The following is an 18,808-nucleotide window of genomic DNA, read 5'->3' as shown; positions in this document are numbered from 1 at the left end:
GGGGCAGTGAGGGGGTGGGGCTGGGGGCAGGGCAGGGCAAGGGTGGGGATTTGGGGAGGGATCCAATGGGGGAAGGAGGGGGCGGAGTCGGGGGGCGAGTGTCCCTCCGGGCTCTGCCTGTGTGCCGGAGCAGAGGGCAACATTTTTTGTTTGTCCACTCTCCTGACCAAACATCGGTCGGGACGCGGGACAAACAGGCAAATATCGGGACAGTCCTCATAAAATCGGGACGTCTGGTCACCCTACATCAGGCTTCAAGTTGAGAATCATTTCCCCTTCCCGCTCTGTGGGAGGGGAGACTTTTAAACACGCTCTCTGTGCGACTGCACATGGCTAAGCAAAGAGAACAAACCCAAATCCCCCCTGTGCTTTGGGAGCCAGGTTTGCGGTGGGAATTCTGTAGTTCAGATGACTTCACGCCTGGGCATTGTGATTCTTTGCCAGTTTCTCTGGCATTGGGGCAGTTTTGTGCTAACAGCTGTGATGGCCGAGTGGTTAAGGCATTGGAGTCGAAATCCAGTAGGCGGGTTCGAATCCTGCTCACAGGAAAGCCTGTGTTTTAGCAGGTGTCTCACTGGGGCAATACCTCTGTACAACCCCCTGAGACACTCTCAATTCTCTCCCCACCCCAAGTAAATCCTGTTCTGCTCCTTTCATAGAGATGCCTGGGACACCACCTCACACTGTGTCCCTGAGGGGTCGGGCAAACTCTCAGCATCTGAAGCCTCTGCCACTCACCTGGTGCTCCATAGATCAGCCATAGCCCTGGTTCTGCTGCTCTCTCTAGAGTGTGACAGGAGCCAATTCAGCGACTCCATGGGAGCTACGAGGCTGCAGAACCAACAGAGGAAAAATAGGTGCTCAGCGCCCACTGGCAGCCAGCTCCCCCTCCCCCCACTACAGGCCTTGCTGACAAGCTCCTCCTCTTCCCCTTCAGTGATTTCCACTTGCCAGTGATCAGCTGTTCAGTGGGGTGCAGGAGGTGCTGGGCAGGGAGGGGGAGGAGCAGGGACTGGAGGAGGTGGGGGAGGGAGAGGAATGGGGCAGGAAGGTGCAAGCTGGGAAGAGATGGGACAGAGGTGGGGGCGTGGGGGCAGGGGTGGGGTGGGGGGCAGGGCCTGGGGAGGAAAGGGGGGATTTGTCACAGACCCCTCTAGGGCCGGCCCTGAAGGGAAGCACCGACTATCACAGTGACAATAAAACTGACCAGCATTGCGGGGGAGGCTGAGGGAGATCCGCACTCACCAGCAGGGCCGTCCTTAGGATTTATGGTGCCCTAGGTGAGATTATTAAACTGGTGCCCCTGTGCCTGTTCTGCTCTTAGCAACACAAATATAAGCATACAGTATTGGAAAACTTGCCACATTCACGTTATTAAAACCAGTTTTACTTAACTAAGCACACTGTAATGCTGATGGTCTAGCACTAAAGAAGTGGCACTATAGAAAAAATTCTGATTTGACAGAATGATGAAAATAATATATTTTTTTTAATTTGTCAAAATGTTATTGGAAATTTTATATGAAGAGGTATTGAAACAAAGATTTGTTTTTAATTAAAAGCAATCTTTTTGGCTTTTTTGGCTGCAAAATCAGTTTAATAAGCTGGGTTTCCAAACAGTGGGAAAATATAACCCTAGTTTTACTGCTAGGTAAAGCACAAAGTGACCAAAATGAAGTCAGCACAGAATCATCTCATCTAGATTAAGGTAGCACAGAAATGTTACAGAAGTCCTATTGTGCCTTATTTTTGGTTGGAAAGACATTAGCAATAGCAGCACAGTCACATGATAAAATACATGATAAATCACTGCCTCTAAAGTTCCATCAAAAACTGACATTTTCACAGCTCTAGCATGATCTGCTGTACAGATTCTTCACAAGGAAGTGTCCCTGGCCTTTTAAACTCATATTAACTATGTATTTACTTTATGAAAGTTGGAGAAAATATTGTGAAAACGTAAAACATTGGCTGCCCAACTTCTGGGCTGGCAAAAGCTATACTGACTCACAGGGAAAAAAAAGCAGGAGAATCTTAGTACAACATATGGTCAGTCTATACCAGGGGTCGGCAACCTTTCAGAAGTGGTGTGCCAAGTTCACTGTAATTTAAGGTTTCTCGTGCCAGTAATACATTTTAACGTTTGTAGAAGGTCTCTCTCTATGTGTATATTATATAAATAAACTATTGTTATTATCTGAGGTCCTGGCCACCGGTCCTACTCAGGCCACTGCCAGCTGAGTAAATGAAACCCCAGACCGGGTGCGGGCTGAGCGGGACTGGTGTCTGGAACCCTAGACAAGGATCCCAGGCCCTGCTCAGCCCGCTGCTGGTCTGGGGTTCTGACCACCAACTCCTGCCAGCCAGGATCCCGGCCGCCAACCCCCCTCAGCCCGCTACCAGCCTGGGATTCTGCTCACCCAGGCTGGCAGGAGGCAGAGTGGGGCCGGCGGCTGGGCTCCTGACTGGCAAGGGGCCGGCAGCCGGAACCCCGGAGTAGCAGTAGGCTGAGTGCTGCCGGCACCCCAGACTGGCAGCAGACTGAGCCACTCAACCCTCCATCAGCCCTGCTCAGCCCACCACCAGCCCACTCAGCCCGCTGCCGGCTGAGTGAATGGAACCCCAGGCTGACAGCAGGTTGAGTGGTTCTGCCGGCCTGCTCAGCCCGCTGCCAGCCTGGGGTTCCTTGGGGGTCCCCAGGCCAGCAGCAGGTGCTGAGTGGGGCCGACGGCCGGTATCCCAGCTGGCAATAGGGCAGCAGCCGGAACCCCAGAGCAGTGATGGGCTGAGCCACTCAGCCTGCTGCTGCGTACCATCAAAAATCAGCTCACCTGCCACCTTTGGCATGTGTGCCGTAGGTTGCCGACCCCTGCTTTATACTCTAGTAAGGAGATGAGCATATTACAGTTGTTGGAGGGCTCTTATCAGGAGTAACAGGCTATAGGAAAGTCAGTCAACATTTTTTGTTTCTCTGATGAAAACTGGCCTACTCCCTGCCTCAAACCAAACCTGTCACTAATAATTGTCAACAACTTAATTTTCTGTTTTTGGCTAAGAGATTGACTTTTTTTTTTTAAATATTGAAATTGGATTCAGGATTGTTAGCAAGAATTTTTGGCAAACAAAGTTGTTAAATGACAATCTAAATGGCAACACAGTACTGCTTTCATACTGCTGGTCCAACAGCTGCAGTAGACCCCAAAATCCACCTCTTGGGGTGCAGAGTGGCAACAGCAGCAGCAAACCCTCAGGTCCAATCACACGCCAATGGGCACCACCACCAGCCTTACGGACCATGGTGAAGTTAGCACAGCATCTGATCTCAGGGACAGGTCACCCATGGAGCCACAGCAGCTCATCCTGCCCTGTGCAGCTCCCCCCCGGATGAGGTGGATCGGTGGCAGCTGCCAGCCCGGGGGAGACACGCTCCCCAGCTAGGTTGACCAGATCCAGATGTCCTGATTTTATAGGGCCAGTCCCGATATTTGGGGCTTTGTCTTATATAGGCACCAATTACCCCCACCCAGAGTGACTAGACAGCAAGTGTGAAAAATCAGGACAGGGGGTGGGGGTGGGGGGTAAAAGGAGCCTATATAAGAAAAAGACCCCAAAATTGGGACTGGCCCTATAAAATAGGGATATCTGCTCACCCTATCCCAACCCCCTGTCCTGAGTTTTCACACATCTGGCTAACCCCAGCCCAGCCCCATGTGACATTCCAATCCTGGCTCACTGCCCAGGAAGTGAGTTACTTTCACTTTAATTCCTCAGCAGGCAGGGAGCCAGCCTCCTCCCCCCACCTACCCCCCCAGCACCTCACCCAACCCATCTCCTCCCTCCCAACGGGGAGGGAGGAGAGAGAGAGGGATGCTCCTGGGGAGGAGGGAGAAAGGAGGGGGTGCTCCATGGGGCAGGGTGGGAGAAGAATGGATGTTATGGGGGACAACAGAGGATACTGGTTCCAGAGCCGCAGGGCCTGCCTCACCTCACCTCAGCCGGGGGAAAGAGTCACACTCACAGGTGAGCTCCCTCCCCAACCCCTCCCCTTCCCAGAGACCCCAGCAGCCAATCCCCTCCCTCAGACTGTGCTGCATTCGGCTCTCTCTAGGACCCAGCAGCCCTGCTCTTACAAGCTCCACTGCTTCCCGTCTGTCCAGGCTCCCAGCAGAGCAGTGCCCCCAGACCTAGTGGTGCCCTAGGCAGCTGGCTATGGGTAAGGACGGCCCTAGACACATAAGAGAGAGATCAGGCTAGAGCAGAAAATGGTTAGGGGTGGGGGTGGAGAATTTGAACTGGAAGGAGAAAAAATCTTTCTTCTGCTCCCTCTCATCAGAGCATCTAAAAACCAGGTGAGAAATACCTCTCCCCACTGCAACATCAACTCTGGTGGGCTTGGGCTGAGGAAGGAACTTCTCTCCCCAGCAGCTCCAGCTCACCTGGGCTGGGCCATGGACATCTGCCCCACAGATCTGGTACGCCTGGCCTGGGACAGGAGGGCTCCTCTCCTCTCCATTGGGGACATGGCAGGATGAGAGATGTGACAGGGCTTTACGGGAAATCATTATTTGCCTGATTCATGTGCCAGTCCTAGTCCTTGCTGACCAAACAAACAGTATCCTGCATGCTGATGCCAGTTTGGAGGGTCTGGGAGCACTCCTACCAGGAAGTGGAAGGTAAATGTAAATCTGTAGCCTTTGCCAGCTGAGGACTGTCTGATAGCGAAACTCACTATCCCATCCACCAGCTGCAGTTCTTGGCCTTGAAATGGGCCATCATTGAGAAATTTCGAGACTACTTGTCTGGTGCTCAGTTTCAGGTATGCACAGAGAACAATCCACTGACTTATGTGTTAAGAAGGGCTAAGCTGGATGCTACAGAGCAGAGATGGGTGGCTACTTTTGCTAGCCATAACTTCAGCATTCAATACCAATGAGCTGGTATAATAGGGAGTGTGATTTATCAGGAGCACCAACTCTTGGCTGTGGGGAGGATGTAAGCAAGGTCAGAATGAACTCTACCCTGCCATCTGTTCGTGATGTGTTGTAAAGGCCTTTGGTTGCTGATGTGCATGGTCACACCCACGCCGCATTGCATGATGGGGGTGCTTGTCCAAATGGTGATTTTGGCTGCTGTCGGATCCCCAAACACTTTCTTAATAGGGCAGGAGTAATAAAGTGTAGTAATCCTGGTCATATGAATAAAAAACAGTAGAACGGTACTTAGCAGTTCATGATTTCGGGACTCACCCGAAACTACATAAAAATCGTTAGACAAGGGACATGGGTTCCAAAGAATAGCAATTTAAGAGAGATTGAAAATATATGTGTTTAACATCATAAGATTCTGCTGAATTCTCTAAGTACACATTATATGGTTTTCTTCTCTCTTTAGTTGAAAAATAGAATTAATTATTATTCCATTACAAATAATGTGTTAAGGCATACACTTAAAATCTTAGATAAGTGAAAAATTGAGTTATACTGAAAGAGATGGAATGTGATGCTATTTAAAACCTTAAGTTCATAGGAATACAGTTCGGAATGAGAACCTGGCAGAAAAATTTTGTTGGAAGAGTTAGCAGAGTGAGATTGTTAGTCACAGGTGAGTGGGTGGGTTTATGCAAATACTGGACTCTTGGACAGGAGCAGGGGCGGGGGGGATCAACACGACTTCTGTGGCACATGCACCACCTCTGCAACTAACGTCTGCTACCTCACTCCCTAACAACACACCTTTTAGCTCTCAGGACCAAAATACACCGTGAAAGAGATCTAAGATCTAACGGCATAAGCTTAGGGTGAGCAACTGCAGCACTCACAACAATTTGAAGAGATTCAAAACCGCCTCTGCCTCTGTCTTTCCACACCAGGGACAGCAGAAAGGACATCAGCAGCACCTGCAAGAGACCAACAAACATCCATTTCTACCTCCCTCCACGCGCTGCCGTTAGGAACCCCTACCCCTTAATGGTGAGTACTTTTCAGGCGAGGGTGACGCTCTCAGGCCTCAAATGCCAGGTACAGTTACTCTGTCCTTGATCCAAAACCAACAGGAAAATACACTGGATTACTCCTGCCCCAATAACAAAGACACTGGGGATCCCGCAGCAGCTGAAATGACCGTTTGGACAAGCACTCCCATCATGCAATCCGGGGTGGGTGTAACCATGCAAATGACATCAGCCCCAAAAGGCCTTGACGACACATCACCAAGAGATGGCAGGGTAGACTTCATACTGACCCTGCTTCAACTAGATTGTGGCAAAGATTCCAAAACACCGAACGTTAAAACTCACCTAACGCGGGTCAATCCATCCTCATCGTCGTAACCGCTCGTTATACTCCACACCCGAACGTAGCCCTCATATGGACAACATGCCCTCCTAACTCAGTGTCTGTACGTTAACCTTTTACCCCCCATCAGGGCTATTGCAGATTATGTATTCCTTACGCCACCCCATTTTAAACCGAACTTTGCACCCTTGGGTAAGCTGTACGTTGTTCCCTGAGCACCAGAAACTTCTACGCCAAAACTCTGTACCGCATAATTTTTTTTTCTTTGAACCTCATCTTAATAAAATGCTGACTTTTGTTCGAGATCCCGGCCTCTTCCTTTGCAAGGCGTGTGCGCGCCTCCGCTTTAGTCTGCTAATACGGCGGGGGCGATTGAGCCAGAGGTGCTTGCCTGCTGCAGACACGGATCCAAGGCTGACCTCGTCCCCACAAGCGTAACTGAAAACAGTTTAAGAAGTGCTCCCGTCTCTGGCACTCAGCTACCCAGCTCCCAATGGGGTCCAAACCCCAAATAGATCCTTTACCCTGTAGAAGCTAGCTGTAAAATCCTGTGACCAGGGCAGCTGCCTAGCAGCCAGCGCATCTGCCTGCCAGAGCGAGGGCATGTAAGGCACTAATCCGGATAGTGGCAGCTAGGTGACAGGGGGAGAATGTGAAGAAGCAGCAGAGTGGCGCAGCGGGAGCGTGCTGGGCCCATAACCCAGAGGTCGATGGATCGAAACCATCCTCTGCTACGCTGCGGCGCTTGTTTCTTTCCCTCTGGGCCTTCAAGCGAGCCGGTGACCAGCAGAGCCCCAAGAGCCTAGGCCATGAGGCAAGAGGTGGCTGAGGCAAAGCGGCGGCCTGCCAGGAGCTCCCTGGCACCTCTGGCTGCCTGGGCTGAAGGCAAGAGGCAGGCCTGGGCGTGGCGAGGGCCTCCTGTCCCGGAATGAGGCTGCAGTGCTTCCTGGTCCCCTTTTCCCACCCACACCGGCAGGCGGTTGCTGCGGGAGAACACGAGGGAGGCTCTGGGGGCGCTAGGCAGCGCTGTGTGTGTGGCTGTCAGGGGAAAGAGCCGAGGCTCCCGACTCGACCTGCCATTGACTCGCGTGGCTCTGCGCGCCGTCAGCCGGGGCGGAGTGGGCCAGGCCGCGGACGTGACTCAGGCTTGGGCCGCATGGCCGTGCTTTCCTGATGAGGCATGAGGCAGGCCAAGAGCTTTGCACAGCGTACAGGGACGTGGGAGGGAGGTGTCTTTGAGCCGGCCTGTCTCCTCCGCTTCTCCCTTGCCGCTTGGGCGGAGGCGGGATGGGAGCGAAATGTTCCCGGCTGTATGTTTTTGTGCTCGGCTTTGAGGATTAAGCCTGAGCATCCTGCTCGGCTGCTGGCAGATGGGTTTCTGAATGGCATCCAGCCTGCTCTTTGGACCACCAGCTGAAAGCTCTGAGGCCAAGAGGTAGCAAAATGGGACCTTTGAGGCTCCCCATACAGGCCTCGGGAAAGCAAGGCAGTAGCAGGGGCTTAGCGCCATCCCTGGGTGGGCTCGAACCACCATCCTTTCGGTTAACAGCCGAACGCGCTGACCCATTGCGCCACAGAGACATGGAGGGGGCAAGGCTGTATTGAGCACAAAAGCCGGGAATCAGCTCAGGGTACGGTATAGCACATGCCTACAGTGGTTAGCCAAGCAAAAGCAAGGAACTGGATTGCTATGGAAGGAAAGTTCTGTGGGAAGGATCCGAAAAGAGCACCGGGCTGTGGTACAGCGCTCGCATACACTTTCTTTGGTCTGTTTTGCTGGAAGAGTTAGCAGAGCGAGATTGTTAGTCACAGGTGAGTGGGTGGGTTTATGCAAATACTGGACTCTTGGACAGGAGCAGGGGCGGGGGGGATCAACACGACTTCTGTGGCACATGCACCACCTCTGCAACTAACGTCTGCTACCTCACTCCCTAACAACACACCTTTAGCTCTCAGGACCAAAATACACCGTGAAAGAGATCTAAGATCTAACGGCATAAGCTTAGGTGAGCAACTGCAGCACTCACAACAATTTGAAGAGATTCAAAACCGCCTCTGCCTCTGTCTTTCCACACCAGGGACAGCAGAAAGGACATCAGCAGCACCTGCAGAGACCAACAAACATCCATTTCTACCTCCCTCCACGCGCTGCCGTTAGGAACCCCTACCCCTTAATGGTGAGTACTTTTCAGGCGAGGGTGACGCTCAGGCCTCAAAGGCCAGGTACAGTTACTCTGTCCTTGATCCAAAACCAACAGGAAAATACACTGGATTACTCCTGCCCCAATAACAAAGACACTGGGGATCCCGCAGCAGCTGAAATGACCGTTTGGACAAGCACTCCCATCATGCAATCCGGGTGGGTGTAACCATGCAAATGACATCAGCCCCAAAAGGCCTTGACGACAGATCACCAACAGATGGCAGGGTAGACTTCATACTGACCCTGCTTCAACTAGATTGTGGCAAAGATTCCAAAACACCGAACGTTAAAACTCACCTAACGCTGGTCAATCCATCCTCATCGTCAGAATCGCCGTTATACTCCACACCCGAACGTAGCCCTCATATGGACAACATGCCCTCCTAACTCAGTGTCTGTACGTTAACCTTTACCCCCTCAGGGCTATTGCAGATTATGTATTCCTTACGCCACCCCATTTTAAACCGAACTTTGCACCCCTTGGGTAAGCTGTACGTTGTTCCCTGAGCACCAGAAACTTCTACGCCAAAACTCTGTACCGTACACTTTTTTTTTCTTTGAACCTCATCTTAATAAAATGCTGACTTTTGTTCGAGATCCCGGCTCCTCTTCCTTTGCAAGGCGTGTGCGTTCGCTCCGCGCTTTAGTCTGCTAATACGGGCGGGGGCGATTGAGCCAGAGGTGCTTGCCTGCTGCAGACACGGATCCAAGGCTGACCTCGTCCCCACAAGCGTAACTGAAAACAGTTTAAGAAGTGCTCCTGTCTCTGGCACTCAGCTACCCAGCTCCCAATGGGGTCCAAACCCCAAATAGATCCTTTTACCCTGTAGAAGCTAGCTGTAAAATCCTGTGACCAGGGCAGCTGCCTAGCAGCCAGCGCATCTGCCTGCCAGAGCGAGGGCATGTAAGGCACTAATCCGGATAGTGGCAGCTAGGTGACAGGGGGAGAGTGTGAAGAAGCAGCAGAGTGGCGCAGCGGGAGCGTGCTGGGCCCTTAACCCAGAGGTCGATGGATCAAAACCATCCTCTGCTACGCTGGCGCTTGTTTCTTTCCTCTGGGCCTTCAAGCGAGCCGGTGACCAGCAGAGCCCCAAGAGCCTAGGCCATGAGGCAAGAGGTGGCTGAGGCAAAGCGGCGGCCTGCCAGGAGCTCCTGGCACCTCTGGCTGCCTGGGCTGAAGGCAAGAGGCAGGCCTGGGCGTGGCGAGGGCCTCCTGTCCCGGAATGAGGCTGCAGTGCTTCCTGGTCCCCTTTCCCACCCACACCGGCAGGCGGCTGCTGCGGGAGAACACGAGGGAGGCTCTGGGGCGCTAGGCAGCGCTGTGTGTGTGGCTGTCAGGAAAGAGCCGAGGCTCCCGACTCGACCTGCCATTGACTCGCGTGGCTCTGCGCCGTCAGCCGGGCGGGTGGGCCAGGCCGCGGACGTGACTCAGGCTTGGGCCGCATGGCCGTGCTTTCCTGATGAGGCATGAGGCAGGCCAAGAGCTTTGCACAGCGTACAGGGAAGTGGGAGGGAGGTGTCTTGAGCCGGCCTGTCTCTCCGCTTCTCCCTTGCCGCTGGGCGGAGGCGGAAGGGAGCGAAATGTTCCCGGCTGAAGGTTTTTGTGCTCGGCTTTGAGGATTAAGCCTGAGCCTCCGGCACGGCTGCTGGCAGATGGGTTTCTGAATGGCATCCAGCCTGCTCTTTGGACCACCAGCTGAAAGCTCTGAGGCCAAGAGGTAGCAAATGGGACCTTTGAGGCTCCCCATACAGGCCTCGGGAAAGCAAGGCAGTAGCAGGGGCTTAGCGCCGTCCCTGGGTGGGCTCGAACCACCATCCTTTCGGTTAACAGCCGAACGCGCTGACCCATTGCGCCACAGAGACATGGAGGGGCAAGGCTGTATTGAGCACAAAAGCCGGGAATCAGCTCAGGTACGGTATAGCACATGCCTACAGTGGTTAGCCAAGCAAAAGCAAGGAACTGGATTGCTATGGAAGGAAAGTTCTGTGGGAAGGAACCGAAAAGAGCACCGGGCTGTGGTACAGCGCCGCATACACTTTCTTTGGTCTGTTTTGCTGGAAGAGTTAGCAGAGCGAGATTGTTAGTCACAGGTGAGTGGGTGGGTTTATGCAAATACTGGACTCTTGGACAGGAGCAGGGGCGGGGGGGATCAACACGACTTCTGTGGCACATGCACCACCTCTGCAACTAACGTCTGCTACCTCACTCCCTAACAACACACCTTAGCTCTCAGGACCAAAATACACCGTGAAAGAGATCTAAGATCTAACGGCATAAGCTTAGGTGAGCAACTGCAGCACTCACAACAATTTGAAGAGATTCAAACCGCCTCTGCCTCTGTCTTTCCACACCAGGGACAGCAGAAAGGACATCAGCAGCACCTGCGAGAGACCAACAAACATCCATTTCTACCTCCTCCACGCGCTGCCGTTAGGAACCCCTACCCTTAATGGTGAGTACTTTTCAGGCGAGGGTGACGCTCTCAGGCCTCAAAGGCCAGGTACAGTTACTCTGTCCTTGATCCAAAACCAACAGGAAAATACACTGGATTACTCCTGCCCCAATAACAAAGACACTGGGGATCCCGCAGCAGCTGAAATGACCGTTTGGACAAGCACTCCCATCATGCAATCCGGGTGGGTGTAACCATGCAAATGACATCAGCCCCAAAAGGCCTTGACGACAGATCACCAACAGATGGCAGGGTAGACTTCTTACTGACCCTGCTTCAACTAGATTGTGGCAAAGATTCCAAAACACCGAACGTTAAAACTCACCTAACGCTGGTCAATCCATCCTCATCGTCAGAATCCGCCGTTATACTCCACACCCGAACGTAGCCCTCATATGGACAACATGCCCTCCTAACTCAGTGTCTGTACGTTAACCTTTACCCCCTCAGGGCTATTGCAGATTATGTATTCCTTACGCCACCCCATTTTAAACCGAACTTTGCACCCCTTGGGTAAGCTGTACGTTGTTCCTGAGCACCAGAAACTTCTACGCCAAAACTCTGTACCGCATAATTTTTTTTTCTTTGAACCTCATCTTAATAAAATGCTGACTTTTGTTCGAGATCCCGGCTCCTCTTCCTTTGCAAGGCGTGTGCGTTCGCTCCGCTGCTTTAGTCTGCTAATACGGCGGGGGCGATTGAGCCAGAGGTGCTTGCCTGCTGCAGACACGGATCCAAGGCTGACCTCGTCCCCACAAGCGTAACTGAAAACAGTTTAAGAAGTGCTCCTGTCTCTGGCACTCAGCTACCCAGCTCCCAATGGGGTCCAAACCCCAAATAGATCCTTTACCCTGTAGAAGCTAGCTGTAAAATCCTGTGACCAGGGCAGCTGCCTAGCAGCCAGCGCATCTGCCTGCCAGAGCGAGGGCATGTAAGGCACTAATCCGGATAGTGGCAGCTAGGTGACAGGGGGAGAGTGTGAAGAAGCAGCAGAGTGGCGCAGCGGGAGCGTGCTGGGCCCATAACCCAGAGGTCGATGGATCGAAACCATCCTCTGCTACGCGCGGCGCTTGTTTCTTTCCTCTGGGCCTTCAAGCGAGCCGGTGACCAGCAGAGCCCCAAGAGCCTAGGCCATGAGGCAAGAGGTGGCTGAGGCAAAGCGGCGGCCTGCCAGGGAGCTCCTGGCACCTCTGGCTGCCTGGGCTGAAGGCAAGAGGCAGGCCTGGGCGTGGCGAGGGCCTCCTGTCCCGGAATGAGGCTGCAGTGCTTCCTGGTCCCCTTTTCCCACCCACACCGGCAGGCGGCTGCTGCGGGAGAACACGAGGGAGGCTCTGGGGGCGCTAGGCAGCGCTGTGTGTGTGGCTGTCAGGGGAAAGAGCCGAGGCTCCCGACTCGACCTGCCATTGACTCGCGTGGCTCTGCGCGCCGTCAGCCGGGGCGGGGTGGGCCAGGCCGCGGACGTGACTCAGGCTTGGGCCGCATGGCCGTGCTTTCCTGATGAGGCATGAGGCAGGCCAAGAGCTTTGCACAGCGTACAGGGAAGTGGGAGGGAGGTGTCTTGAGCCGGCCTGTCTCTCCGCTTCTCCCTTGCCGCTGGGCGGAGGCGGAAGGGAGCGAAATGTTCCCGGCTGAAAGTTTTGTGCTCGGCTTTGAGGATTAAGCCTGAGCCTCCGGCACGGCTGCTGGCAGATGGGTTTCTGAATGGCATCCAGCCTGCTCTTTGGACCACCAGCTGAAAGCTCTGAGGCCAAGAGGTAGCAAAATGGGACCTTTGAGGCTCCCCATACAGGCCTCGGGAAAGCAAGGCAGTAGCAGGGGCTTAGCGCCGTCCCTGGGTGGGCTCGAACCACCATCCTTTCGGTTAACAGCCGAACGCGCTGACCCATTGCGCCACAGAGGGGGCAAGGCTGTATTGAGCACAAAAGCCGGGAATCAGCTCAGGGTACGGTATAGCACATGCCTACAGTGGTTAGCCAAGCAAAAGCAAGGAACTGGATTGCTATGGAAGGAAAGTTCTGTGGGAAGGAACCGAAAAGAGCACCGGGGCTGTGGTACAGCGCCGCATACACTTTCTTTGGTCTGTTTTGCTGGAAGAGTTAGCAGAGCGAGATTGTTAGTCACAGGTGAGTGGGTGGGTTTATGCAAATACTGGACTCTTGGACAGGAGCAGGGGCGGGGGGGATCAACACGACTTCTGTGGCACATGCACCACCTCTGCAACTAACGTCTGCTACCTCACTCCCTAACAACACACCTTTTAGCTCTCAGGACCAAAATACACCGTGAAAGAGATCTAAGATCTAACGGCATAAGCTTAGGGTGAGCAACTGCAGCACTCACAACAATTTGAAGAGATTCAAAACCGCCTCTGCCTCTGTCTTTCCACACCAGGGACAGCAGAAAGGACATCAGCAGCACCTGCGAGAGACCAACAAACATCCATTTCTACCTCCCTCCACGCGCTGCCGTTAGGAACCCCTACCCCTTAATGGTGAGTACTTTTCAGGCGAGGGTGACGCTCTCAGGCCTCAAAGGCCAGGTACAGTTACTCTGTCCTTGATCCAAAACCAACAGGAAAATACACTGGATTACTCCTGCCCCAATAACAAAGACACTGGGGATCCCGCAGCAGCTGAAATGACCGTTTGGACAAGCACTCCCATCATGCAATCCGGGGTGGGTGTAACCATGCAAATGACATCAGCCCCAAAAGGCCTTGACGACAGATCACCAACAGATGGCAGGGTAGACTTCATACTGACCCTGCTTCAACTAGATTGTGGCAAAGATTCCAAAACACCGAACGTTAAAACTCACCTAACGCTGGTCAATCCATCCTCATCGTCAGAATCCGCCGTTATACTCCACACCCGAACGTAGCCCTCATATGGACAACATGCCCTCCTAACTCAGTGTCTGTACGTTAACCTTTACCCCCTCAGGGCTATTGCAGATTATGTATTCCTTACGCCACCCCATTTTAAACCGAACTTTGCACCCCTTGGGTAAGCTGTACGTTGTTCCCTGAGCACCAGAAACTTCTACGCCAAAACTCTGTACCGTACACTTTTTTTTTTCTTTGAACCTCATCTTAATAAAATGCTGACTTTTGTTCGAGATCCCGGCTCCTCTTCCTTTGCAAGGCGTGTGCGTTCGCCTCCGCGCTTTAGTCTGCTAATACGGCGGGGGCGATTGAGCCAGAGGTGCTTGCCTGCTGCAGACACGGATCCAAGGCTGACCTCGTCCCCACAAGCGTAACTGAAAACAGTTTAAGAAGTGCTCCTGTCTCTGGCACTCAGCTACCCAGCTCCCAATGGGGTCCAAACCCCAAATAGATCCTTTTACCCTGTAGAAGCTAGCTCTAAAATCCTGTGACCAGGGCAGCTGCCTAGCAGCCAGCGCATCTGCCTGCCAGAGCGAGGGCATGTAAGGCACTAATCCGGATAGTGGCAGCTAGGTGACAGGGGGAGAGTGTGAAGAAGCAGCAGAGTGGCGCAGCGGGAGCGTGCTGGGCCCATAACCCAGAGGTCGATGGATCGAAACCATCCTCCGCTACGCGTGCGCTTGTTTCTTTTCCCTCTGGGCCTTCAAGCGAGCCGGTGACCAGCAGAGCCCCAAGAGCCTAGGCCATGAGGCAAGAGGTGGCTGAGGCAAAGCGGCGGCCTGCCAGGAGCTCCTGGCACCTCTGGCTGCCTGGGCTGAAGGCAAGAGGCAGGCCTGGGCGTGGCGAGGGCCTCCTGTCCCGGAATGAGGCTGCAGTGCTTCCTGGTCCCCTTTTCCCACCCACACCGGCAGGCGGCTGCTGCGGAGAACACGAGGGAGGCTCTGGGGCGCTAGGCAGCGCTGTGTGTGTGGCTGTCAGGAAAGAGCCGAGGCTCCTGACTCGACCTGCCATTGACTCGCGTGGCTCTGCGCGCCAGCCGGGCGGGTGGGCCAGGCCGCGGACGTGACTCAGGCTTGGGCCGCATGGCCGTGCTTTCCTGATGAGGCATGAGGCAGGCCAAGAGCTTTGCACAGCGTACAGGGAAGTGGGAGGGAGGTGTCTTGAGCCGGCCTGTCTCTCCGCTTCTCCCTTGCCGCTGGGCGGAGGCGGGAAGGGAGCGAAATGTTCCCGGCTGAAAGTTTTTGTGCTCGGCTTTGAGGATTAAGCCTGAGCCTCCGGCACGGCTGCTGGCAGATGGGTTTCTGAATGGCATCCAGCCTGCTCTTTGGACCACCAGCTGAAAGCTCTGAGGCCAAGAGGTAGCAAATGGGACCTTTGAGGCTCCCCATACAGGCCTCGGGAAAGCAAGGCAGTAGCAGGGGCTTAGCGCCGTCCCTGGGTGGGCTCGAACCACCATCCTTTCGGTTAACAGCCGAACGCGCTGACCCATTGCGCCACAGAGACATGGAGGGGGCAAGGCTGTATTGAGCACAAAAGCCGGGAATCAGCTCAGGGTACGGTATAGCACATGCCTACAGTGGTTAGCCAAGCAAAAGCAAGGAACTGGATTGCTATGGAAGGAAAGTTCTGTGGGAAGGAACCGAAAAGAGCACCGGGCTGTGGTACAGCGCCAGATACACTTTCTTTGGTCTGTTTTGCTGGAAGAGTTAGCAGAGCGAGATTGTTAGTCACAGGTGAGTGGGTGGGTTTATGCAAATACTGGACTCTTGGACAGGAGCAGGGGCGGGGGGGATCAACACGACTTCTGTGGCACATGCACCACCTCTGCAACTAACGTCTGCTACCTCACTCCCTAACAACACACCTTTTAGCTCTCAGGACCAAAATACACCGTGAAAGAGATCTAAGATCTAACGGCATAAGCTTAGGGTGAGCAACTGCAGCACTCACAACAATTTGAAGAGATTCAAAACCGCCTCTGCCTCTGTCTTTCCACACCAGGGACAGCAGAAAGGACATCAGCAGCACCTGCAAGAGACCAACAAACATCCATTTCTACCTCCCTCCACGCTGCCGTTAGGAACCCCTACCCTTAATGGTGAGTACTTTTCAGGCGAGGGTGACGCTCAGGCCTCAAAGGCCAGGTACAGTTACTCTGTCCTTGATCCAAAACCAACAGGAAAATACACTGGATTACTCCTGCCCCAATAACAAAGACACTGGGGATCCCGCAGCAGCTGAAATGACCGTTTGGACAAGCACTCCCATCATGCAATCCGGGGTGGGTGTAACCATGCAAATGACATCAGCCCCAAAAGGCCTTGACGACAGATCACCAACAGATGGCAGGGTAGACTTCATACTGACCCTGCTTCAACTAGATTGTGGCAAAGATTCCAAAACACCGAACGTTAAAACTCACCTAACGCTGGTCAATCCATCCTCATCGTCAGAATCGCCGTTATACTCCACACCCGAACGTAGCCTCATATGGACAACATGCCCTCCTAACTCAGTGTCTGTACGTTAACCTTTACCCCCTCAGGGCTATTGCAGATTATGTATTCCTTTACGCCACCCCATTTTAAACCGAACTTTGCACCCTTGGGTAAGCTGTACGTTGTTCCTGAGCACCAGAAACTTCTACGCCAAAACTCTGTACCGCATAATTTTTTTTTCTTTGAACCTCATCTTAATAAAATGCTGACTTTTGTTCGAGATCCCGCCTCTTCCTTTGCAAGGCGTGTGCTTCGCCTCCGCTTTAGTCTGCTAATACGGCGGGGGCGATTGAGCCAGAGGTGCTTGCCTGCTGCAGACACGGATCCAAGGCTGACCTCGTCCCCACAAGCGTAACTGAAAACAGTTTAAGAAGTGCTCCTGTCTCTGGCACTCAGCTACCCAGCTCCCAATGGGGTCCAAACCCCAAATAGATCCTTTTACCCTGTAGAAGCTAGCTGTAAAATCCTGTGACCAGGGCAGCTGCCTAGCAGCCAGCGCATCTGCCTGCCAGAGCGAGGGCATGTAAGGCACTAATCCGGATAGTGGCAGCTAGGTGACAGGGGGAGAGTGTGAAGAAGCAGCAGAGTGGCGCAGCGGGAGCGTGCTGGGCCCATAACCCAGAGGTCGATGGATCGAAACCATCCTCTGCTACGCTGCGGCGCTTGTTTCTTTCCCTCTGGGCCTTCAAGCGAGCCGGTGACCAGCAGAGCCCCAAGAGCCTAGGCCATGAGGCAAGAGGTGGCTGAGGCAAAGCGGCGGCCTGCCAGGGAGCTCCCTGGCACCTCTGGCTGCCTGGGCTGAAGGCAAGAGGCAGGCCTGGGCGTGGCGAGGGCCTCCTGTCCCGGAATGAGGCTGCAGTGCTTCCTGGTCCCCTTTTCCCACCCACACCGGCAGGCGGCTGCTGCGGGAGAACACGAGGGAGGCTCTGGGGGCGCTAGGCAGCGCTGTGTGTGTGGCTGTCCGGGGAAAGAGCCGAGGCTCCCGACTCGACCTGCCCGTGACTCGCGTGGCTCTGCGCGCCGTCAGCCGGGGCGGGGTGGGCCAGGCCGCGGACGTGACTCAGGCTTGGGCCGCATGGCCGTGCTTTCCTGATGAGGCATGAGGCAGGCCAAGAGCTTTGCACAGCGTACAGGGAAGTGGGAGGGAGGTGTCTTGAGCCGGCCTGTCTCTCCGCTTCTCCCTTGCCGCTGGGCGGAGGCGGAAGGGAGCGAAATGTTCCCGGCTGAAAGTTTTTGTGCTCGGCTTTGAGGATTAAGCCTGAGCCTCCGCACGGCTGCTGGCAGATGGGTTTCTGAATGGCATCCAGCCTGCTCTTTGGACCACCAGCTGAAAGCTCTGAGGCCAAGAGGTAGCAAATGGGACCTTTGAGGCTCCCCATACAGGCCTCGGGAAAGCAAGGCAGTAGCAGGGGCTTAGCGCCGTCCCTGGGTGGGCTCGAACCACCATCCTTTCGGTTAACAGCCGAACGCGCTGACCCATTGCGCCACAGAGACATGGAGGGGGCAAGGCTGTATTGAGCACAAAAGCCGGGAATCAGCTCAGGGTACGGTATAGCACATGCCTACAGTGGTTAGCCAAGCAAAAGCAAGGAACTGGATTGCTATGGAAGGAAAGTTCTGTGGGAAGGAACCGAAAAGAGCACCAGGGCTGTGGTACAGCGCTCGCATACACTTTCTTTGGTCTGTTTTGCTGGAAGAGTTAGCAGAGCGAGATTGTTAGTCACAGGTGAGTGGGTGGGTTTATGCAAATACTGGACTCTTGGACAGGAGCAGGGGCGGGGGGGATCAACACGACTTCTGTGGCACATGCACCACCTCTGCAACTAACGTCTGCTACCTCACTCCCTAACAACACACCTTTAGCTCTCAGGACCAAAATACACCGTGAAAGAGATCTAAGATCTAACGGCATAAGCTTAGGTGAGCAACTGCAGCACTCACAACAATTTGAAGAGATTCAAAACCGCCTCTGCCTCTGTCTTTCCACACCAGGGACAGCAGAAAGGACATCAGCAGCACCTGCGAGAGACCAACAAACATCCATTTCTACCTCCCTCCACGCGCTGCCGTTAGGAACCCCTACCCTGAATGGTGAGTACTTTTCAGGCGAGGGTGACGCTCTCAGGCCTCAAAGGCCAGGTACAGTTACTCTGTCCTTGATCCAAAACCAACAGGAAAATACACTGGATTACTCCTGCCCCAATAACAAAGACACTGGGGATCCCGCAGCAGCTGAAATGACCGTTTGGACAAGCACTCCCATCATGCAATCCGGGTGGGTGTAACCATGCAAATGACATCAGCCCCAAAAGGCCTTGACGACAGATCACCAACAGATGGCAGGGTAGACTTCATACTGACCCTGCTTCAACTAGATTGTGGCAAAGATTCCAAAACACCGAACGTTAAAACTCACCTAACGCTGGTCAATCCATCCTCATCGTCAGAATCGCCGTTATACTCCACACCCGAACGTA

General features: G+C 53.9%; 1 protein-coding gene and 8 non-coding genes across 9 annotated transcripts in view; 3 read left to right on the top strand and 6 right to left on the bottom strand.

Moving 5' to 3' along the window:
- The window catches only part of LOC120375640 (zinc finger protein 850-like), a gene marked incomplete at its 3' end in the record, with an annotated part of 811,498 nt that overhangs the window by 136,739 nt on the left and 655,951 nt on the right, over positions 1-18,808 (bottom strand). The window lies entirely within an intron of this gene.
- TRNAM-CAU lies at positions 6,956-7,027 on the top strand. The gene has a single exon. It is a non-coding gene; the product is annotated as a tRNA-Met (tRNA).
- TRNAN-GUU lies at positions 7,801-7,874 on the bottom strand. The gene has a single exon. It is a non-coding gene; the product is annotated as a tRNA-Asn (tRNA).
- On the bottom strand, positions 10,286-10,359 carry TRNAN-GUU. Its single transcript has one exon. It is a non-coding gene; the product is annotated as a tRNA-Asn (tRNA).
- On the top strand, positions 11,938-12,009 carry TRNAM-CAU. Its single transcript has one exon. It is a non-coding gene; the product is annotated as a tRNA-Met (tRNA).
- Positions 12,776-12,852, bottom strand: TRNAN-GUU. Its single transcript has one exon. It is a non-coding gene; the product is annotated as a tRNA-Asn (tRNA).
- Positions 15,263-15,336, bottom strand: TRNAN-GUU. Its single transcript has one exon. It is a non-coding gene; the product is annotated as a tRNA-Asn (tRNA).
- Positions 16,912-16,983, top strand: TRNAM-CAU. Its single transcript has one exon. It is a non-coding gene; the product is annotated as a tRNA-Met (tRNA).
- On the bottom strand, positions 17,752-17,825 carry TRNAN-GUU. Its single transcript has one exon. It is a non-coding gene; the product is annotated as a tRNA-Asn (tRNA).

The sequence above is a fragment of the Mauremys reevesii genome, linkage group 12 (assembly GCF_016161935.1).
Source record: "Mauremys reevesii isolate NIE-2019 linkage group 12, ASM1616193v1, whole genome shotgun sequence".
Lineage (NCBI taxonomy): Eukaryota > Metazoa > Chordata > Testudines > Geoemydidae > Mauremys > Mauremys reevesii.
This window is presented reverse-complemented; position numbering and strand designations above follow the sequence as displayed.